Source organism: Balaenoptera physalus (assembly GCF_965194825.1).
Source record: "Balaenoptera physalus genome assembly, chromosome: 1".
Lineage (NCBI taxonomy): Eukaryota > Metazoa > Chordata > Mammalia > Artiodactyla > Balaenopteridae > Balaenoptera > Balaenoptera physalus.
The window spans coordinates 120,139,363-120,156,828 of NC_138882.1; positions in this window are offsets into that span (position 1 = coordinate 120,139,363).

Consider the following 17,466-nt stretch of genomic DNA (forward strand, 5'->3'; position numbering starts at 1 on the left):
TCTCAAAAACTGGAGGAAAAATCCTATTTTTGCTTTCAGACTGTTTATCTGGTGGAAGGCTAAGATCACTGCTGAGAGATACCTCTCCCACATCCCCACAATCCCCACTCCTGACTTTTTCTACTTTGCTCGAATCAGATCAAATCTAGTCTGAGATATCTGTTACATAAAAAAAAAAAAAGGCAGCCAGAATGAAGGTCCAAGTTCTGGGTCATTCATTGAATGTTTCAGACTTTCCAGGTACAAATATCCCCCTCCTGCCCTCAGCACTAATCTTGTTTTAATATTGTATGCAGGGTCATAAATACCAGTACTCAATTAGCAGACATTTTGTCCTGTGCAAAATGTCCATGGAGGTGTTTGGTCCACGCCAAAATGACTTTGATATTTGGTCCTGTCCAAAACCATCTGGCATGGACCAAATATGCTTATGGGCATTTTGGATAGGACCAAATTTCAAAGACCTTTGGCATGGACCAAATGCATTATGGATCAAATGTCTTATGGACATTTGGAGAGGACCAAATGTCCTGCAAGGCTGGTATTCTACTCTTTGCACTATGACTCCAGTGGTTTTTTTAAAAAAAAAATTTATCTAGATAAAAAAATACAAACTATTCACCTGTTTCTTCAAAATTTTCTTGTTAGCCTTAGAGAGTGATGCATGAATGTATTGCCAAATGGTGTTTTGATTCAGTTCCCAATTAAGTTCTTAAAATAAGAGGATTTCACTTCCTCAAGCCTTCCTCCCTTTCAAAGGATAACCAAGCACCCCTGGCTGGAAGGACAGCAGCCTCCCTGTCAGTTGGCCCACAGGACAGTGAAAACAAAAGCAACTGTCACCACATCAAAACCCAAGTCCAGGTCACCTCCCTGTCCCAGAAGCTCCAGAACCCTATCCCAAAGCTGCCTCTCTCAAGTCTTCAGGAAAGAGAAAATGCTTCAGAAATCACCTGGTATACTTTACCCATCATGTATAATAGAGGAGGATGAAAAATATGGACTTGGCTTATAGAATGGTAAAGAAATAGTAAGCTGTTTTCAGGATAGATTAGAGTTTAATTTACCAGGAATGCGCTATGAAGTAATACTAAGAGGCAGCTGTGAAGTCCTTCAATGGAGTAATCAGCTTTTGAAGGGAAAATTCAACTACTCGGCTGTTTGTTGGGGTGGGTAGACCTGGGCAAGAACCAGACAAGACTTAGAGAGTGGAGTCAAGTGGCCAACACACAGTGCCTCTTGAAAACCACTTTTAATTTTAGAAAATTTTACCACCTTGGGAAGGTGGGTAGAGTAGCAGCCATTATAACTGCAATTGTATGTATGGATCTCAGCCTTACCTACAAACTATGAGCTTCTTGAGAGTAGAAACCCTGTCTCTTTCATTTATTTAGTAAGTGCACAGAATGTAATAAATGTGGCTGAACTGAAGTGAACTCACTGGATGGCTTGACATGTCCCACTGCTGTTGACTATAGCAGATACAGCACTTTCTACTTTTCTAGCAAGTCCAGTAGGAAAACTTCATAAAATGGAAGGCTGAAAATCACCCTGGAACAAGAAGCATATTTTCCTGTAAAGAGTCCTATCTCTATAGAGGGGCATATGGTCTGTGTTGTGGCAGCAAAAGTTACTCAGGCTTTTCCACACTGCATCAAATAACTTCAGATTCATAAGTTATTTGACCATCCTTCGTAAGGAAGACCACCCAACTACAACTTCAGTTTCCATGCTCACCAACTCACCCTTAGATTGCCAGGGTGGTTTTCCAGACAACTTTCAACCAGGAAGGAGATGCCCCCATGAGGATTTTCTTTTTCAAGGGGAGAAAAGGTGAAGCTAAAATAATGTTTCACCAGCTCTTTATTCAAGAAGTTTAGAGCTCCTTTCAGGAAACAAAATGAAAATAAGTCACAGTTAATGGGCAACAGAAAACCGAGGAATTAAGCATATAACTGTGAGAGTTTCCTAAAACTAAGATGTGGATAAGAAAGCTCTAATACGCCCAAGTTCATGTGTTGAATTAGACTTTGGGCCTCCTTGTAGAAACTCAGGATGGTGGCATACAATGCAGGAAATGCCTACCAATTGTAGAACAAGTGATTTTACATGAGGCCCTTAAATTAACTTTAAGGGTATCAATTTCTAGATCCTCAATTTCCAACTGTACTCTTTCCTAAAATTGACCTGCCGAGTCTGTGGTCCGCTGCTTCTTCTTACCTCTCCTTTTAAATCCCTTTCTTTAAATAAGGTCAAACCTCTCACTCATCCTAAATCTTACAAAAGTGCATTGCCTCAGGGCACCAAACAAGGGGACCATTCCAGGATGCCTTGTTCTTGCGGGGAATCCTATGAGTGCCAGCAAGAAATATTGAAGGGAGCAGTCCCTTATTTCATCTAAGAGACAAACTCCTGAATGAGACAAACTCAGAGCAAGGCTCCATCCATCCATCCATCCATCCATCCAACCATCCATCCAGCCATCTATCCATCCATCTTTTAGTTAGAATTCAAAAGTGAGATGGTTGTCACAGGAGTGAGCACTAACATGCTTATTTGAATTGAAAAGTGAAGTAAGACCTTTTCTGACTGAAAGTGATTCTGATTGGGATGATTGATTTGACAATAAGAACTGAGCTTGCCAAGTTATGTGGTAGATATTGTCTACAGATTGAATCATATAAGTATGCAGCTTCAAGATTTTGACAAAAAAAATAGACTCAGAGACCACAGGCATCATAGAATATGTTGGAATTTAAACATATGATGAAAATTTTTTGATTATCAACTCATACATGTTTTTCAAAAATTGTAAGGGAATATGCAAGAAAATTTGAAGGCAACTGCTCTGGGGATTCAGTAGGGAATAGGCTAGGCTGGAGCCATTGGAGGAGTTTTGTTAAACTGGAACTGGGCTGGCTGTTAGAGTGTGCTAGGATGGCTCAACGTCAAAAGCAGGGAAAGGATGTCTGGTCATTTGTTCATTGTTGAGAGCATGTGTAAGGACTTCGAAGTTGTACTAAATGTGTCCAGGGGTGGGATGGTAATATGACCAGCCTCCACTTCAGGCCAGGAACCAATGGAATGGCAGGGACAACAACTTTGGTCACCTGTCTCAGCCTGAAAATATTTAATACCTTTCTTGCTGGGGAGCAGAAGGAGAGTAGACCAGACACGTGAATGGGCAATAAGGCAGTTGGGAAAAGGCTTTGAAAGCCTCATGAAGGAATCTGGATTTTAAGCCACATGAACAAAGAAGGATTTAATCAATGTTCATCTCTCCACTTTTCTAAGCAGGGTATGTTGCTCTTCTGAATTCCCATAAAATTATTTCCATTCTCCTATTATATGATGTCTCCCTTGTCATGGCAATGGTTTGTTTACACATTGGTCTCCTCCATGATTAGTCTGTGAACTCTTAACAACATGGATTGTATCTCATGTATCTTGGTAACCCCAGTGCCTAGCGCATCTTCCCTCAAGTGACAGGATCTTAGTAAACTGTTTTTTAAATAAATGAAATAATGAACAAAAGAAATCCAAAAGGAAAGTGAAGAGGGATGAGATAGGAGAAGAGGACTAATACTGCGATGTAGTCCTATATACTAGGGACTGTGCTCGTCCTCCTAAATCCCACAGCTGGAAGTAAACACTTTCTCCTCTGAGCAGCTATTGTGCTCTGTCCACAGCTTTGCAATTTTGACTTGATGCATGATCACTTATTTGTCCCTGATTACCACTGCGTTGCTGCATATATAAAGTCTAACATATGTAATTCACACATAGATGACATGAAGTAGTTAAAAAGCAACACTTTAAGGAAACAACTAAGTTTAAAAACTGTTTTTCTTTTAACAATTGGGTCACTGTAGCCGACAAAGAACATCTGAAAGCACAGTCTTAGAACTAATAATTTGTTTCTTTTATTTAGTACTTAAATTATTTCCATGCTAAGAGTCCATACTATCTATGACATCCTTCATGATAGACACTACTTGTTGCATACCCAGTACCCACTCCTTGCTTCCTTGCTATGAGAACCCTGCTTTTCTTTTCAGGTATCTACTCTTCCCCTGTATTACTTAGCAGATTGCATCCTCAGCTTCTAGAAATATCTTACTGGATCCTAAGCTAATTATGATAATCCCATTCCACTCGCTGGTGCCTGGGTTATAAGTGACCGGAGAAAGTTGAAACAGAAGTGTCCTTGTAAAATGGGACTTACTGCAGAAATGATGGAATCTCTTTAATCTAAATACAATTTTAAGGGAAGGGAGAAGATCTTCTTTAGGGCACTGACCAGACATTAGGTAAAAGCAGAGATTTTTTTTTTTAAGCCAGTGAGGTCAGCAAGGATCTTAATTATTTCTCACGCTTTGCTTAGACAAGATAATGCACTTAGTACTGCTTGGTTGGTCTCAAATGCTTGGCTGGCTCTCAAAGAGCATTTGATTTGGGGAAAGGATAGAACAGGGCGTTCCCAGCCAGCCTTATCAGGACCAGACAGTACTTAGAACTGCAGCCTCAATTGTGTGTGTGCCCTTTGGTGAAACCTTTAAAAGGCTGGATCTGCTTACAGAGCCATTAACTACAGGGTCCCAAAAGTCACCTTACAGGGATGGCTGCTATTCCTCTCCTAAGTGTACACCAGTCGTTAAGCAGGACCCTTTCATTCTTAACCATTTCCACCCTATAACATACTTAATAGATGTAGGGAGAGTTACCAAAACTGTGTGGAAATTAAATGTTCTGTTAATTTTGCTAACATATTGTTAACCCTGAAATGGGATGGTCAGAGGAGGCAACTTAAAGGAAGTGAGAATTTTCATCCATTCATTCTCTCATGCACTCAGATTTTCTCAACCAGGGTTCCTCATTTGAACCACAGCACACAAAAAGTGCTTTGAGTGACTGTTTTTTCAAATACTTTCTCATTCCAAGAATGATACATAGCTAGTGCCATTCTTGATGCATGGGAGAGAAATTAATTCATAGAGTGGATGGTGGGCCATTAGGATCTAATCCTCTTATGGAACTGCAGTTCATTTACTCAGTATATTTATTGTGTGCCTACTATGTGCCAAGTATCACTCTTATAGGTGTTGGTTATACAGCAGTGAACAAAGCAAAGTCCCTGCCCTCATGGAGCTTCCACTCTAGTGGAGGATTCAGATTCAGGATAGATGTAGATATAGGTATAGATATAGCTATAGATATATAATGTATATGCTATATACCTGGGTCTTGAAAAAAAGATGGACTCTGAAGAGTAGAAGGGAAGGGGAGGTCATTTTACATGGCCAGGGGAAGCCAGGCCATTTCGAAATGAGTTCAGCGATCTCTTCCTCCAACAGAAAGGGCTAAAAAGGCAGGCTGTCCCCAACTCTGACCACTGAACGTCATAATTCTTAAGCCTTCTTGTCCTCAGGACCATGGTCAGACTGCACTTTTAAGGGGGCAGATGGTCCTGGAGTCCGGTGTCACTTAGGATCAATCCCTGCATAACTAAGACATATCCATTTTTTTGCTATATCACTAATAGCTCGGTTTCTTAATTTAAGTTTCTCCAAAAGCATAGCCCAAATCAAACATTTATAGAGAATGTAGTTATTTGGGAAGTGATTCTAAATAATTCCCTGAGGGGACAGGGAGTGTGCACTGGGAGAAGGAAACAGTCAATAGTGTGCATTGTTGAAGTCACTGCTTTAGGCAACAGGGGCTCAACTCCACAGCGACCACCGAAGCCTACAGAACGGCTTCCAGAATTGTCCATCCATCAGATAGGAGGTTAGGACATCTGTCCAATGGCTCCCATTCCCCTTTAGTTGAGAGTTGTCCCTGGGGGCTTAAACTACTCCTTCTTCCAGGAGAAACTGTGTGTGGGCTGAGTGGGCTCCTGTGGTTTTAGAGAAAGCCTTGAGACGGAAGAACAGAGAAAGGCAGGGGTACACCTGAGGTGAGACTGTCCATCACAGGGGCAGCTGTGGCTTAGAGGATGTAATGCTATGGAGACACATTTCTGTCACTTGCAACCCTGAGTTCTGACTAACCTAATAGTTTAGGATGAGTCAAGGGGCTTGGGCTCCACAGTTTTAGTCTTGGCACTGCGTAGTCTTGGGCAGGACCCTTCAGATCTCCTCCTCTGATGGATGAGAGAGGTGGACCACACAAGTTCTGAGGAGTCCCCTAGTGAATATTCTATGACTTGACCCCAATTTTCTATTTACCATGATAATACTGAGTATGAGTTTCAGCATCAGCCACGTTGCTATCCACTCCCTCCCCTTTTTAAACAGCTCCTCGAAGGCCACACAGATGGTAAGGGTGGCCAATCCTTTCTGCCCCTATTCTTCTATTTCTAGCTGGGGACTTATATGGCAGGTTGTATTTTCCAAAGATAGCTGTAAAAGATCTCTCACTCCACTTGCTCTTCTTATAATGTGACTCTGACACTCCTTTCACTCCTCTCATCAAGAGTTGGAAACTTTGCTCCTTCCCTCTGAATCTGGGTGGGTTTATGACATTGGAAAAAATGATGTTATTTGACTTCTGAGGCTAAGTCATAAAAGGTGATGCAGCAAGTAGGGACTCTGACAGATATCTGCACACCCATGTTCATACCAGCATTCTTCAAAATAGCCAGGAGGTGGGAACAACCCAAGTGTCCATCAACTAAGGAATGGATAAACAAAATGTGGTACATTTACATTTATATGATGGAATATTATTCAGCCTTAAAAAGGAAGGACTTACATGAAGCACCTAGAATAGTCAAATTCATAGGATAGGTTGTCAGGGGCTGCAGGGAGGAGAAAATGGGGAATTCTTTAATGAGTGTAGAGTTTTAGTTATGCAAGATGAAGATGTTCTGGAGATTGTTTGTACGGCAATGTGAATATACTTAACACTACCGAACTGTACACTCAAAAATGGTTAAGATGAAAAATTTTAATTTTTTTTTACTATAATTGAAAAGGTGATACAGCTTCTGCCTTGCTTGCTGGAAAACTTGTACTAGAGTCCTGAGCCACCATGGAAGTGGTCCAACTACCCTGAGGCCACCAAGCTGTACAGAAGCCCAGACCTATGTATGTAGAGGTACCACATGAACAAACCTGATACTACATGAACAAAGAAAGTTACCTGGCCAGCCTCAGCTACTCCAGCCAGCCACCATCTGACTACAATCTCATGAGAGATGCTGAATCAGATCTGCCTAGCCAGGCTCTCTCCAAATTCCTGACCCACACAGCCCGCCGCTGCCATCTTGAATTGAGGTGTGGAGCATGGCTTCTGCACATGGCCTACCCAGATGAGGTGTCGGCACAGCCATTTTGCACCAGGAACTCTGGTCTGAAGTGTGAAGTGCAAGCCCTCTGCACACGGCCCTCTATGAGCAAGTGAAACTAGACTAAGCACAGAGGAAACAAAGGTACTATGCTAAGTGCTTGATGTGGATTACCTCAGAAAATCCGTCTACAGGACATCTATATGAGAAATGAGACTGGTTCAAGATGGTGGAGTAGAAGGACGTGCGCTCACTCCCTCATGCAAGAGCACCAGAATCACAACTAACTTCTGAGCAATCATCAACAGGAAGACACTGGAACTCACCAAAAAAGACACCCGACATCCAAGACAAAGGAGAAGCCACAATGAGACGGTAGGAGGGGCACAATCACAGTAAAGTCAAATCCCATAACTGCTGGGTGGGTGACTCACAAACTGGAGAACACTTATACCACAGAAGTCCACCCACTGGAGTGAAGGTTCTGAGCCCCACATCAGGCTTCCGAACCTGGAGGTCTGGCAACGGGAGGAGGAATTCCCAGAGAATCAGACTTTGAAGGCTAGTGGGATTTGATTGCAGGACTTCGACAGGACTGGGGGAAACAGAGACTCTACTCTTGGAGGGCACACACAAAGTAGTGTGCACATCGGGACCCAGGGGAAGGAGCAGTGACCCCATAGGAGACTGAACCAGACCTACCTGCTAGTGTTGGGGGGTCTCCTGCAGAGGTGGGGGGTGGCTGTGTCTCACCGTGAGGACAAAGACACTGGCAGCAGAAGTTCTGGGAAGTACTCCTTGGCATGAGCCCTCCCACAGTCCACCATTAGCCCCACCAAAGAGCCGGGTAGGCTCCAGTGTTGGGTCGCCTCAGGCCAAACAACCAACAAGGAGGGAACCCAGCCCCACCCATCAGCAGACAAGCGGATTAAAGTTTTACTGAGCTCTGCCCACCAGAGCAACACCCAGCTCTACCTACCACAAGTCCCTCCCATCAGGAAACTTGCACAAGCCTCTTAGATAGCCTCAACCACCAGAGGGCAGACAGCAGAAGCAAGAAGAGCTACAATCCTGCAGCCTGTGGAACAAAAACCACATTCACAGAAAGATAGACAAGATGAAAAGGCAGAGGGCTATGTACCAGATGCAGGAACAAGATAAAACCCCAGAAAAACAACTAAATTAAATGGAGATGATAGGAAACCGTCCAGAAAAAGAATTCAGAATAATGATCTAGGACCTTGGAAAAAGAATGGAGGCAAAGATTGAGAAGATGCAAGAAATGTTTAACAAAGACCTAGAAGAATTAAAGAACAAACACCTAGAAGAATTAAAGAACAAACAAACAGAGATGAACAATACAATAACTGAAATGAAAAATACACTAGAAGGAATCAATAGCAGAATAACTGAGGCAGAAGAACAGATAAGTGACCTGGAAGACAGAATGGTGGAATTCACTGCTGTGGAACACAATAAAGAAAAAAGAATGAAAAGAAATGAAGACAGCCTAAGAGACCTCTGGGACAACATGAAACGCAACAATATTCGCATTATAGGGGTCCCAGAAGGAGAAGAGAGAGAGAAAGGACCCGAGAAAATATTTGAAGAGATTATAGTCGAAAACTTCCCTAACATGAGAAAGGAAATAGCCACCCAAGTCCAGGAAGCACAGAGTCCCAGGCAGGACAAACCCAAGGAGAAACACACCGAGACACATAGTAATCAAATTGACAAAAATTAAAGACAAAGAAAAATTATTGAAAGCAACAAGGGAAAAATGACAAATAACATACAAGGGAACTCCCATAAGGTTAACAGCTGATGTCTCAGCAGAAACTCTACAAGCCAGAAGGGAGTGGCATGATATACTTAAAGTGATGAAAGGGAAGAAACTACAACCAAGATTACTCTACCCAGCAAGGATCTCATTCAGATTCGATGGAAAAATCAAAAGCTTTACAGACAAGCAAAAGCTAAGAGAATTCAGCACCACCAAACCAGCTCTACAACAAATGCTAAAGGAACTTCTCTAAGTGGGAAACACAAGAGAAGAAAAGGACCTACGAAAACAAACCCAGAACAATTAAGAAAATGGTAATAGGAACATACATATTGATAATTACCTTAAACGTGAATGGATTAAATGCTCCAACCAAAAGACACAGGCTCGCTGAATGGTTACAAAAACAAGACCCATATATATGCTGTCTACAAATTCCTGACCCAAAGGAACCTTGAAAGAAAATAAAATAATTGCTCTTTTAAGCTGCTAAATTTTGGCATAATTTGTTACACAGCAAGAGCTAACTAGACTTCTTGCCTCAATCTCTCCATCTGACCACAGGCAGAAAGGGATAAAGTAGCTCTAGCCCATTACTGTGCAATGGCTGATGGCACGGCCATGCAGATTCAAAGCCCCTGTGAGTGAGGAGCGCCCTGTGTTCATCACTGTGGTACTTATAGCCCCATCCCCCAGGACAGTGCTTAGTATATTTCACCTCACAAATACTTACGAAGTACCCACTCTATGCTAGGGACTGTGCTAGAACTAAGTGTCTAAGGTGTGCTTAGACATCATTGCTCTTGCTCTTAAGAAATGTAAGAAGAGACAAACATTAGACAAATAAATTGTGGTAAGTTCAATGAAGGAAAATAACCAGGTACATTTAGGGAGAATTTAACAGAGGGACATAATTTAGATTGGAGGAGAGTCAGGGCAGGGGTCTCTGAGAAAGCGACATGTAAGTTGAGACTGGAAGGATGAGAAGGCATTAGCCTTCCACTGGAAGAACACAAGGAAGAGCAATTCAGGCACAGGAGATAGCACCTGTGGAGGCCTTGAAGCCCCAAAGAACTTGCTATGAATAATATACTCACACACTGTTTGCCTGCCTCGTTTTGCTCAGTGCTGTAGGTGTTGGTCCACCGGTCTCTCGACCTGTTTGAACTAGTGCCACCCCGGCAGGCTCTCCTCCTTCTGCCTGGCAGAAAGCCCAACTGCGCAAACACATCACAGCCCCTGCTTACGCGCCTGCTAGCATCCCATTGGACAAAGCAGGTCACATGGTGAAGCCCAACTCAGTGGGGGTAGAGGAATACACTCCTCCCAAGGAGATGAGGGGAAGGGGTACACACACTTTTGGGAACAATCCTTTATGTCGGTCAAATGCCCTGTGTCCTCAACTAGTACGACTATTGCCTGGGACCCCTCCTTTTATCTATGCTAGCGCCATTGTAGATTGTATTGACACCAGCTAAACTGTTCTTGCTGACACTTTCAGCTCTTATATGCCCCCTCGCCTGGTCCCTCCAACCTTCCACGTCCATCAACCCTCCCAACCCAATGCCTTGTTTGATTCTCCGTTCTCATCAGTCTGCCCTGTTCCACAGCACTTAACTGCCTGTGCCAGCTGTATCCGGCTATGACAAGGAAATCTGATGAAAATCTAGGGTGCTGGCGAAAAACATTTCATAGAGATAAATTAAAATTGCCTAGGCTGATTAAAGCGCTGAAGAAGAATTGAATTGGAACGGAATAATAAAACTCACTTATCTTATAGAGATGCCATGAAAATTAGCTAGTCAGTATTCATGGTTTGAACACAAAAGAAAAATTGTTATTCATTTACATATAACGTGTCCATTGTGTCTTCCAAAAGCCTCCTCAACTAATATATAACAGGGGATGGCAAAACCAAACGTTAAGTTTAGGATTCATCCATCTTAGCTTTACTTTATATATATATATTTGCCAGTGAAAGAATAACATCGGTGGTGGTAAAGATAGCAACACCTCTCCCGGCAACAGGAAGGAAAGAAGCAGAAAGAGCTGGCTCTGGACCGAGACATTTTAAAGCATTGCGGGGTAGATCATAAAACACCATTGCATTCATAAAGTATGGTTCATTAGATTTTTGATGGAACGTTTCAAAGGGCGTCTGTTTTCCCTTCTCTTCTCCCCCTCCCCCCGCCCCCAAGCCCATCACCATTAGAGACCGTTTCAGGGTAAATTATGGCCTGTTCTCCAGCTGATTATTCCGGGCCTATTTGGCATGGCTGCCTTCTTCTTCCTGCTAACCGGCGTTCCTCCATCTCTCCGCTTCTTAAGCCCTGACCTCTGAGAGCACAGGGGCGGAAACCAAGAGGAGGGACTCAAGCCGAAGCACTGTGCCTTTCGGCGGTGGTGCTGGTAGGAGATTTGCGGGGAAGGAGAGCGGAGTTCCGACCCCCTTAGCGGAGGCGGGTCAGGGTGCAAGGGCCTGCAGCTGCCGCTCAGCACCATGTCACGTTTAGGGACAAAACCTCCTTGCCCTCAAGCCTGCCTTTGCAATGTTACTGAGAAGGGCTTTCCAGTGGGTTTGGAGATTTTTCAGAGTTAAACGATATCATGCTGTAATAATAATGGTCATAATCATAAGAGGATACGTTCAGTGAGTGCGCGCTAGGCACTGTGCAGAGTTCTTCGGTGAATGTTCTCATTTAATTTCCACAAAGACCCTAGAGGTGGGAACTGTTACAGTGCGTAGTTTACAGAGCAGTAACGAACTTGCCCAGGGTCACGGCGCAGAGCAGCAGCAGACAGTGTGGAGAGAAGAGCGACGTGTTCTCCGTCACCTCTTGGGGCTGCCGCATCGACCCCTCCTCCCCCGGGGCACAGAAGCTCGTGTGCTTGTCCTGATCACCCTCTCTCCCACCTCTGTGGAGGGATTCACCAGGGCTCCCTGCCAGTCACTCCCCACCTGCTTGCTTGTGCAGTTTCCCTGCGCCTATCACGGCAGCTGCCTACACAGCAGAGCCATACTCAGCCTCTCTCCAGCCCTCAGACAGCAAATAAAGGCCCCCTGAAGTAACACAGCACACTGGTTAGTCACACTGGTTTTGGATCCACACTGTCTGGGCTCTGTTCTTGCTCCTATTGCTTATGTCCTCTGTGACCTTGGGAAGTCACTCAGCTTTTCTGTGCCTCAGTTTCTTGAGGCTAATAATCATGCCTACTGTCTAAAGCCGCTGTGGAGGTCAAATGAGAAAATGCATTTGGAGCAGTGTTAGACACTTGTTAAATGCTCAATAAATACTAGCTATTATCAGCTGCATAGCACAGGGAGATCAGCTCGGTGCTTTGTGACCACCTAGAGGGGTGGGATAAGGAGGGTGGGAGGGAGACGCAAGAGGGAGGGGATATGGGGATATACTTATGCATATAGCTGATTCACTTTGTTATTCAGCAGAAACTAACACAACATTGTAAAGCAATTATACTCCAATAAAGATGTTAGAAAAAAATACTAGCTATTATTATTTCCTACTGCATACGTGCCACTGTCCTGGGACTAAAGGGGCACAAAAAAGCCCAGGATCAAAGAAATTTGGGGGTCTCCAGCAACCCTATACTGTTCTGGGGTACTCTAACCATCAATACTATTTCAGGCACGTATATTTAGGCTAAAGAGATTTTGGCGCACTAACTTGGGACCCTCATCACCATTTACAACATATACTGTGTTCTGAGTTTCAAAAACCTTTTGGAAAGCCCAGTTACTGAGGTGAGCTGAGTAGTCTGGGGACAGAATAGGAGAGGCACTCATTTCTTCCACTAATGATGAGACTAGCAAGGGCCCCTACTTACCCTGAGAGAGGGGCTTTCTCAGCCCGTTGTAAGTACCAAAATGGCGGGCACCACATGAAATTAAGGAACAGGAAGAAAGGGAAAGCATTCACTGGGCAGGAACCACCAAGCTGTGCTTGATTAGTTTGTCCAGCTGCATTTGAGAAGTTGCTTTCTATCTTGGTAAAAGAAAGGATAAGTCTCTGTTCCTATCCATTTAAAATATTGGTTAGGCTAAGTGGTCTCATAGTTCATTGGGGGAACACTCAAGGTGGAAATCAAGAGCAAGGCTTTTGGAATTAGGGAGCCCTGGGTGAAAGACCAGGCTCTGCCACTCTATCAGCTGTGTGATTTAAGAGCATTCATTTCTCCTTCTGTAAAATGGAGATAAGCGTGGTACCTACCTCACAGGTTGTTAGAATGAGACATGGGTGTAAATCACTTTCAGCACAGTGCCTGGCATGCAGGAAGTTCTTAAATCATGACAGCTATTATTATATCATTTTTTGGTAAAGTTGCAAGGTCTCTGCTGATAGGACTTTTGGGAGAGAGGAAGCTGGGAAAGGGATGGGGAAGACCAGCAAAGCAATCCACCTGCCCATGACCCTGGTTTATGTGATCAGTGATGTGAAGCTACCTCAATGAAACAAGTGACCGCAAATGGAAAGGGGTCTTTCCACTGCAGCCAGGTGGGTTTCTAAGGTAAACACATGGGGACTTCCCTGGTGGTCCAGCGGTTAAGACTCCGTGCTTCTAATGCAGGGGTCATGGGTTCAATCCCTGGTCAGGGGACTAAGATCCCACATGCCGTGTGGTGCTGCCAAACAAACAAAAAATTTAGTAAAGTAGACACATGGCTAATAAGAGCTGAACAAGTTTCTGAGTCAGTACCAATATTTGTCCATTACCAAACTAAGGGAAAATTTTTTTGCTTTTTTGCATTGAAATGCATGCACCATCGGTGGATATATATTCTCTATTTTAGGGAATTACAGATATGACCCATCGTTCCTACGACTCTGAAGTAGTGAGCAGACAACTGAGCTACGTGTTCAGCAAACTCTGAAGTATAGCATTGTCACAGCAGTAAAGGAGTCACTGTTCTAACAAAACAATACACCAAGTTAACCCAACCCATTTAGTAATTTGCATGCCAGTTTTGCTATCTGGCAGTGAAGCAGCTATGATAAGCTGCTTATACAAATGACCATACTTTTCCTGAGTTCCCTATTGGCCAAAAATATTTTTAATTGTTCGCTTTGCTAGTTGTTTAGTATCTCTCTGTTCAGTATCACTGTTGACACATTTCCCCATGTTCTGTTAAGTCATGCCTTCTCCTCCTGCTGTTCTTCCTTTCACCCCGCCGGGGACGTGGGGCGGGGTGGTGGCATTCCTCGCCCTCCAGCCTCCATGGGCCCTTAAGTCTCAGCAGCCCTCTTAGGTCAGCTGTCTGGGAGTTGGAGGGCTAGAGTTTACAGAAATTGGGCTTAAAATTAGCCACAGTGGGCACTGTGTGGGAGTTAAAGGAAAAGTGGGAATGGGCTGAGAAAGAAGGCCTAGGGCAGGGTTTCCTGTTTCTGACAGTCTTAGGAGTAAAGGAAAGGATTAGTGTTAGAGCAGAGGGAGAGGAAAAGGGGATACACCTTAGGGAGTTCACTGTCTCTAGAGACTCCAGGACCTTAAAATGAGCATAGCAGGTTCACAACTTTACCTAAGCTTTGGTTTTCCCATCTGCAGAGTGAAGACAACCATCTCCACCTCATAGTGTTGTTACAAGAGCGAAATTAGAGAATGTGTGTAAAATGCTCGATACAGCGACTGGCTTATTGTAAATGCTAATGAATGACACTTTTTTTTTTTTTTATTGGTGTGCTCTTGTCCTGCCAAACAGGGTATATAAGCTCTTCAGAGGAAACCAAGACTCTGCTAGAAAGAACAATAAAGATTGTACAGATTTGTTACCTCGATAAGAGACACATTTGTAGAGCATATTCCCTTATGGCTGAATTTTGGAATAAGCTCTTCCAATCCATGGGCTCTTTCCCCTATTCCTGGCAAAATGATACTCTAAACATTTTCACTTGTTCACCAAATTACTCATTAGTAATGGCCTACTTAACTGAAAAGAGTCAGTAAAATGGTATTGTATTTCAGCTTAATTTAATAGCTTGCAGTAATATTTTGAGGACTGCCATTATTCTCTTTTATTGTTACTGCAGATGAGTCAGCTTTAAAGTGAAAGACAACAAGGTAGTTTTACTCTCTCTGCTTTATTTAAACATGCGCATCAGAATCACCTGGAGAGCTTGTTGAAGCACAAGATGGCTGGGTCCCACCCCCAGAGGTTCTGGGGGCTGCACTTTGAGAACCTCTTATGTAAGCCAAAGCTGATTTCTCTGCACTTTCGGCTGTGACGGTAGCAGGGCTGAAAGATCCCCACTTGGCCTGATAAACTTTGTAGATTTTTTTTTTTTTTAGTTGCTTAAGCAGTGATTTATAGCTACTTTATGTTAGGAACATTTTTTTTTTCTGCCCCAAGAAAAGTTACACAGAAGGAGTATAGGAAATAATGGGACATTGACCATATTTGGGGGGCACATATAAAAAAATTGGTGTCTGTGTTACACACGGATTAAGAGCTTGGGCTTTGGAGTTGGGAAGACAAGGAATCAGACCAGGCTCTGCCACTTTCTGGCTCGGTGGCTCTCTAAACTGTTTTCCCATCTGTGAAATGGGGTAAAAAAAATACCTATGTTCCTGCCAGGTTTAAAGAAGGAAATGCACATAAACTGCTTAATAAATGTTAGCAATTTTTTCCAAAGGGATGTAAAATCTCAATAGTGCTTAAGACTGTGAGTGCCACTGTTCATATTTGTTCATTAGAACCCTTCAGAGAGTCTGAGCATAAGTGGATCCTTTCCCTCTGAGGTCTAGGTCAGTTAGTCTGTCAGTCCAGGTAGAGAGATTTCTAAAGGAATCTCTCACAAGTTTTCATTCAGTCTTTTCTAGAAAATTCAGACTGAAGAGTTTTGTTCTCTACAGTTAAACAAACAAACAAACTCATTGTCTACCTGCCAATAGATTGTGTCATTTAAGTTAACTAATAATTTGGGGTTTGTCATTAGTTACTATTAAAACACGAGCAACTTTGCCTTGTTTAGATCATCTTAGGATGCAAGAGCTTGAAGGACTTTGGAGATCAGTTGGTTTAATCCTTTCATTTTACAGATGAGAAATCTGTGGGCTTTCGAGGTTAAGTGAATAATTTGCCCGAGGACATAACCACAAATTTAATTTCTACTGGACTTGCTATCTAAACGCTCTCAGAAAGAATGGCTTATGATGAACTATTCTAAAACCACAATTGTTTTAGTCTCCTGCAACATGTAATTGGTTTATATCTAAACACCCAACTGGAAGGTAAATTCATTTAGTTTCCAAGGGTTACATTATGAAACAAATTTCTCTTGAGGCACTCATCAGAAAATTCCATGGAATAAAATTAGACATTTTATAAGCGCATGATTGAAACTGTTTCATAACCACAACATGCAATTGGTAGCAAATGCTTTGAAAACTTTCAGGTCAAAATGATCACGGAGTTTCAATGTCTCATTTCTCCAGATATAAGCATACACGACTGTTTTCTGAGGAAAATCTTGACCCTTTCTCCAAGTGCTCCTTTTTGCGGAGATAGTCACTTTCTCTACAGATTTCAACTGGTTAATTTTTGGTAAAAATAAGTTCAACTCATTTTTTATGTGATTGGTTAAAGTATAGGGATTTGTACTCCACATTCTCATCAGAGAGCTTAACTTCTAACCTCCAGCTGCCAACCTCTTATGAAAAGCTTATGAAAAGCTAATGAGAAATATATATGGAACTTTGCCTGAAGGGTATGTAGTTCATTCATTACTTTAGAAATACCGATAGTGATGATGATGATGATGATGGTGGTGGTGGTGGTGACAATAATAACAATAACGATAGAAACTAGATGTGCATTTTCTGATCTTGCTGTCCAAAGGGAGCAATGTTTCTTAGGGCAAACACACGTAACAGCACCAAGTTTGAATCATTAAAGAGCGTTTATAGATATCAGAATGCTGTTAGCAGCTGCGAGGGTTGCTGAAACTCAGCTTTAGGTGTGCTAAGAGTTAGGGGACACAAAGTCCCTGTCCTTGAGCTCAGCTAGGTTAGCAAGTAATTGCAATTCAAGGCAATAAATGCCACAGTTGAGTTACATTTATCTATGTGAATAATTAATTCTGCCTGAGGGAATCCAGAATATCTTCGTAGCAGAAGGAGCTTTTGAACTTACTCTTAATAAGTGAGGGTCTTCAGGTAGAGCTGAGTAAACTATATACCAAAGGCAAACAAGTATCAAAGCATATGGTTGCTGGGGTTACCTATTATACCTTGTTTCATACGACTTCACTACAACATGGGACTAGGCAGAAACATGTACCCTCAACCCTAGGGCATCAGGCTTTCAGAAGAGTTGCTGAGAGTTGTAGCCCATCTTCTTTCACCTCATAATTATTCATTTAATTTGTTTTGTTCTCACAAA